This window comes from Suncus etruscus, chromosome 9 (assembly GCF_024139225.1).
Source record: "Suncus etruscus isolate mSunEtr1 chromosome 9, mSunEtr1.pri.cur, whole genome shotgun sequence".
In the NCBI taxonomy this organism is placed as follows: Eukaryota; Metazoa; Chordata; class Mammalia; order Eulipotyphla; family Soricidae; genus Suncus; species Suncus etruscus.
Window position 1 is genome coordinate 99,628,311 of NC_064856.1, and position 7,035 is coordinate 99,635,345.

The following is a 7,035-nucleotide window of genomic DNA, read 5'->3' on the forward strand; positions in this document are numbered from 1 at the left end:
TTTGAGGTCATGTCATTATAAAGAACAATCAAACAGCATATTCAAATGATTGATATGGAATACTTCTGAAGCAATTCTTCAGATCACAATTACCTTCATGAGAACTTGTGCATCTTTAAGCAAATTAGGTCCAGAAATGTCCAATAGGATTACATCTATCCTTCTAATATTTATAGGGAGGGCTGGGGCCGGAGTGGTGGCACATACTAGAAGGCATCGGCCTTGCATGCACTAGCCTAGGGTGGACCAAGGTTTGATCCCCTGTATCCATATGGCACCCCAAGCCAGGGGCGATTTCTGAATGCATAGCCAGAAGTAACCCTGAGCGTCACCGGGGGTGGTTGAGAAACCAAAAAAATAAAAAATAAAATTTATAGGGAGGGACCAAAGAACTATTCTGGAGGGCAGGGTACTTATCTAGCAAGTTGTAACCTGTGTTCAATTCCAGGCACCTTATATGGTTTCCTAAGCTCCACCAGTGATCCCTGAATACAAAGTAGGAGTAGTTCCTCTGTATCTCTGGATAGCACCAAAAATCAAAATAAAAATGAAAAAAAAAAAAAAAACAAGTGCTCGCTTCGGCAGCACTAAAATTGGAACAATACAGAGAAGATTAGCATGGCCCCTGCGCAAGGATGACACGCAAATTCATGAAGTGTTACATATTAAAAAAGAGAGAGAGAAGAATAAAAAAAAGAAAGAAAATAATAAAGATGAAAAAAATGGAAAAAAGATAATTATAAAGTGATATGTCTGACGTCTTGATCATGTCCCTTATCTTATTCTAATTTTGGCCTTTTCCTCCTGATTTTCTTCATAACATTTAGGTGCTTGAATTGCATGAACCTTGTCTGGATTTTATCCGTGATATCACATAGCTTGCTGAGCATGTCTGGGTATATGAAGCTTTGATGGTCTCTGAATTTTCCAAACCTGGATTTCTCAGAACACTACAGCATTTGCAAGGCTGTCTCACATTATCATCAAGCCCAAAGATCCCTACATCCGTGCAGTCTACTACTGCACTTACTAAATCAGTTTGCCAAGAATGACCAAGAATTATCCCTAGGGGCTGGAGAAATAGCATGGAGGTAAGGCGTTTGCCTTTCATGCAGGAGGTCATCGGTTCGAATCCCAGCGTCCCATATGGTCCTCCGTGCCTGCCAGGAGCAATTTCTGAGCATGGAGCCAGGAGTAACCCCTGAGCACTGCCGGGTGTGACCCAAAAATCACAAAAAAAAAAAAAAAAAAAAAAAAAAAGAATTATCCCTAGAGCCCTGAACACTTTGTGAGCCCATCCTGAGAAAAAAAAAAAAAGAGGGCCGGGCGGTGGCGCTAAAGGTAAGGTGCCTGCCTTGCCTGCGCTAGCCTCGGACGGACCGCGGTTCGATCCCCCGGCGTCCCATATGGTCCCCCAAGCCAGGAGCGACTTCTCAGCGCATAGCCAGGAGTAACCCCTGAGCGTTACCGGGTGTGGCCCAAAAACCAAAAAAAAAAAAAAAAAAAAAAAAAAAAAGAGTAAAAGAAAACTGAAGATATCACACTGGCACTTTTCTTTTCTTATTTTTTTCTTTCCATTTCCTTTCCTTTCTTTTCTTTTTCTTTTTTTCTTTATCTTTATTTAAACACCTTGATTACAAATATGATTGTAGTTGGTTTTCAGTCACATAAAGAACACCCCCCTTCACTAGTTCAACATTCCCACCCCTAATGTCCCAAATCTTCCTTTTCCTCACCCCATTCCAACCTGTACTCTAGACAGGCTTTCCACTTACCTCATTCATTCACATTGTTATGATAGTTCTCAATATAGTTATTTCTCTAACTGCACTCATAACTCTTTGTGGTGAGCTACATGTCCTGAGCTGAACCTTCCAGCCCTCCTTCTTTTCTGTTTTTTTCTTTTCTCTTTTTTCTTTCTTCCTTTTTACTTTTTCTTTCTTTGCTTTCTTTTTCTTTCTTTTCTTTTTTTTTTTTTTTTTTTGGAGGAAGTTGGCCCACACCTGGCAGCTCTCAGGGTTTACTCTTGGCTCTGTACTCATCGGACCCGGTTCTGTTTCAGGTCAGCAGCATAATGCTCTACCACTGAGCTATCACTCCAGCCCCACTACTCTGGCACTTTTCAAGTTGGGAGGCTGCCTTAATTCCAGGACACTGAGGTCACAATGCCACTGCTGCATATAACCAAGAACTTCACAATAAGAAAAGGTGGCCTTTAGCCAGCATTCTTGGACAGAATCAGAAGGCTTGTGATTTTCTTCAGAGATTCTATGTTTCAACTGGAGCTCCCAGTTAGGCAGATGGATCAGTCTTACCTCTAAGAAGGAAAGAGTTTGAGAAGTTTGCTGCAGGTTCCATTGCTTATGATTTCATTCACTATTCCCTAGTTCATGGTAGATGCTTGCTGCTAGTTAACTTAAGGCTGGTTTCAGGAAGGTGCTGAGTGATTTTTATCTTTTTAAAAAGGATGTGATGGACAAAGAAATATGGACATTCATCTGTTTACACTTTTTTTAATCTTTTCTTTTTCTTTTTGTGTTTATCTCTTGTCTTCCTCTGTCTCTATCACTGTCTGCATGTCTCTATTTCTATTTCTCTGTATCTCTCTCTGTCTCTTTGACCTTGTCTCTTTTTCCCTCTCTCTCTCTTTCTCTCTCTCTTATTTATTTTAAATAAGCACCTGGGCATAAATGGCAAACCCCAAGTCTGTTATAGACTGTATTTTTGTTTCATTTTGAAATAGAAATGGCTAATTTTATTAAGTACAGTTGTATTTAAAAGTTATTTATTTTCTTAGTATACTTTCAAAAACAGTATGTATGTTCATATAAGAATCTTTAAAATTACAGTGTATTATTCAGGGTATATTGTGCTTCATATTTTGTTCTTTCCAGAACACTGGAAGACAGATCAGGCAACTTACAAACTAGGAATTAACCACCAGAGGGCACTCAACCACAGAAACAATCACACTGCTTCACTGAATAGTGCAGAGTAAACTGGAAGCTATTGAATTTCTCGAACTTTGGTAAGACAGTATCTTGAGATTTAGGTTAAAAAAAAAAAAAAAACCAGACCCAGAAGCTTTACTTTTTATAGAAAAATAATATAATTTTGGGAAAGGTTTGGAAAGTTCTCTCTTTTGAAGATTTTGCATAATAGGCCTATTACTCAAGTTAATAATTTAAAATTTTTATGACATTCCCTAGACAAGATTAAATAAAATCTTCTTCTTGCATAAGCTTCTGCATATTTCCTAGAATTAGTTCTAGAACCAAAGTGACTTCTCCAATTATTCCAGAGAAACATGGACACTTTTGCATAGGGCCAGCTTGTTGACCACTTGTTCTTCAAACATATATGTTGGCTTTAATTCACAAATATTTATTAAGATGATTTTCAAATATGCAGTAGTGAAAACTACTCAGTGTCACACACATAAATATGGGAGAGTCTCCAAAGACTTTAAATAAGAGAGTCATGAAAGAACCAAAGATACTTATTCCATTTGGATAAAATGATTCTGAAAGCAGGAAAAACCAAATATCTTCTTAGAATTAAAAGTAGGTGCTGCAAAGCTGTAGGGGAAAAAAAGCAAAAGTAATCTTAACAGAGACCTGACTATTAATGAGATCTGGAAAGTGGAAAAGGGGAGAGGGCTTCATTTGGTGTTGACATGGAGAAGGAAGGCTACACTTGACTGAACTACATCCATCCTTTCAAATTCAAAGCAGTCTCCACAACAGAGAACAGATTGGGCTCAATGTCACACAGTGATAAGGTACATGACTTTGCCCTTGCAGTTTCCATGCTTCTTTACTATTCATTTCTCACTGGTGTTTGCTTGCTAGTTAGGTTTTTGAGTGTTCAATTCCTAACTTTGGGAAGAAATGAATTCATTGTGCCATACACATGTTCAAGCTTTTCTTCTTAACATTTTCCTTGCTAGTTTCTTTAACCCTAAGACTTTTCTTTCTATGTGTTGGTCCTAAATTTATCAATTCACACAAACAAGTCAAAGGACTTGGAGTAAAGCAAAGAAACAAATATTTCTCACTTTGGATATAAGTATGAGTAGCATCTTGGATCAAGGAGTCTAGGCCTTTCCAATACCAGCCTCTCAGGATGAGCTCTATACCTGCTCTGAACTATCATTGGGGGAATAAGGGAACATATTGCTCAGGGGTTGCTCTTGGCTCTGAGATTAGTAATTACTTCTGATGTCGCTTATAGGGGGGTTCTTATGGAATGCCAAGGATTGAGCCCTTGTTGTCCAATAAAATAGTTTTTATGCCACTTAAGATATTCCAGATGAAGGCCAAGAGATAGCACAGTGTTAGGCATTTGCCTTGCACAAGACTGACCCAGGACAGACCTGGGTTCAATCCCTGTGTCTCATATGGTCCCCTGAGCCAGGAGCAATTTCTGAGCTCGTAGACAGAAGTAACCCCTGAGCATCATTGGGTGTGGCCCCAAAACCAAAAAAAAAAAAAAAGATATCTTAGATGAACCTTCTCTGATAAAATATAATGCTCAGAATTTTAATTTCTGTTCTATGTCCCAGTTTCATGGTAAAGAGTTAAAGTGCAGCATAATAGAAGGAAAAATTAGTTTATTTGCTGTGAGAATAGATTTTTCTTAAAACATTCATAGACATAAAGTAATTTGAAACAAGTTTCAGGCTAAGATAGGAAACATGTATTTATGAAGAACATGGATGAATGATAATCATTTTCTTTATATTTATTAATGGTTACCAAATCTGAAAAAAAATATATCAAAAAGGTGTGTAGAAGCAAATTAGGGGAACAAGTCTGAGTTCTTTTCTAGAAGAATCTATTTGGAATTTGGAATGGGGTTAGAATGCATTGGAACTTGAAATGTTTATGGAGGGGAGGCATAAGTGAACACTAGAGACACCAGATTCATCTGAGGTCTCCTATAGGTTCCATCTGCAATTCCTCTCTCAGTGAGGGTCAGAGGGTGGGGAAGCGCAGGTAACTCCAGGTGAAGGTCTCCATAGAACAGGAAAGACCCTCCTTAAGGCTGTGTCCTCACAGCTCAAGAACAAAGCAGCAGTTTTTAAAATATGTAAACATACAGCTATTATATGAAATTGTTATTTAAAGGTAGATAATTATCCACAAAACTGGGGCCGGGCAGTGGCGCTAGAGGTAAGGTACCTGCCTTGCCTGCGCTAGCCTTGGATGGACCGCAGTTCGATCCCCCGGTTTCCCATATGGTCCCCCAAGCCAGGAGCGACTTCTGAGCACATAGCCAGGAGCAACCCCTGAGCATCACCGGGTGTGGCCCAAAAACCAAAAAAAAAAAAAAAATTATCCACAAAACTATGAGTAGAGAATTATCTAGGGAAAAACATTTTTTAGAATTTTCATGCTTTAATTAACAAATCATGACTTATGCTTGCTAGTTTTAAAATAAGTATCAAATTTAGGTTTGATATCTAGTTAATATTATAATAAACTTGTCTTTCAAAACTGGTAAAACATTTTCTAACTTTCTTCAAAGATCCTAGCAGAGAAAATATTTTTATCCTGAAAGTTTTCTAAGGGAATAGGCAAACTTTGTTCAAATCTTATATATGACTAGAATGGTTTCTACTTAATATTCATAATTTCAATAATATAAACTACACACTTTATAATAAGCACCTATACTGTACTAGTTATAACTACCTAAATTTCAAGAGATGATATCCTCCTTTTATTTACATTAAGATGAAAAATGTATTAACCATTAATTAGGGAAACTTAAGTGGAAAAGCCCATTTCTTATACATTTATGCATAATGTGTATATATGCATATATGTGAATATATATTAACATCTAGAAAGTAGATATTACTTGAATAGGAAATGATGTAAAAGGTAGTAGGAGAACATATCTTATTGAATTAGACATAATGATGATAGCACAATTAGAAGTATTGAAGTGTTCAAAGATAGAGTGGAACAAGAACTTGAGGACTCAGAGATAGTAGAGCATAGGGCACTTGCCTTGCATGCTGCCAACGTGGATTCTACCAATACCCATGTGGTACCCGAAGGCCACCATATTCCTGAACTAGAACTCACTGAAAGTCCTGATCACCAATGGATGTGTACCCCATAAAACAACAAGAACAAAGACAAAAAGCTGATGGGTGGGGCTGGAGCCGTGGTGCAGTGGTATGGTATTTGCCTTGCACGCCTCTGACCTAGGATGGACCTCGGTTCCAGCTCCAGGCGTCCCATATGGTCCCTCAAGAGAGGAGCAATTTCTGAACGCATAGCCAGGAGTAACCCACAGGTTGTGGCCCAAAACCCAAAAAAATTTTTTTTAATTATTTTTAGATAGAAAAATCATAATGTGGATACAACCCATTTATATTTATGCTTACTGGTACATTAAATGTGAAACATGTATACACATTAGACAATGGTACTCTCACTTAGCAGTGAATGTGGGATTTGAACGCTTGGAACAGTGGTCAAGAAATGTGAAAGCATTATACGAATGAATTAAGTAGTGACTGGTATAAATTTTTCTATCATTCCTCACATAGAGAATACAAATTATTATTGCTGAAATGTCTTCCTTTTCTTCATAACATTATTGTTGGAACATTAAATTGCTCAAAATAAAAAAAAAAGACCATTTTTGGCCCAGTAGAAAATAAAGAAGTATTTGAATAGAGTGATGAAAGAATGAGTTTTATCAGATGCTATTTACATAACTTTATATAAAAATACTTTGAATTTCCTGGCAAAGTATAAGATTGAGACTAATTAAAAGAATATTAGTTTTGTAAATTATTAATACAAAAGTCTTACTTCCTAAAGTCAGTTTCTGATGCCATTGTTGATGCATAGAAATAATGATTTAATTGAGAATATATGAGGGAAGTGAAAAGTCTGTCTAGAGTACAGGTAGGGGCGGGGAGGGGAGTAGGGATATTTGGGTCATTGGTGATGGAAATGTTGCACTGGTAATGGGGGGGATGTCATCTGATATGACTGAAACCCAACCACAATC

General features: G+C 37.6%; 1 pseudogene; it reads left to right on the plus strand.

Moving 5' to 3' along the window:
• The first annotated feature begins 569 nt into the window (after positions 1-569).
• On the plus strand, positions 570-670 carry LOC126019845 (uncharacterized; annotated as a pseudogene).
• The last annotated feature ends 6,365 nt before the right edge of the window (positions 671-7,035 follow it).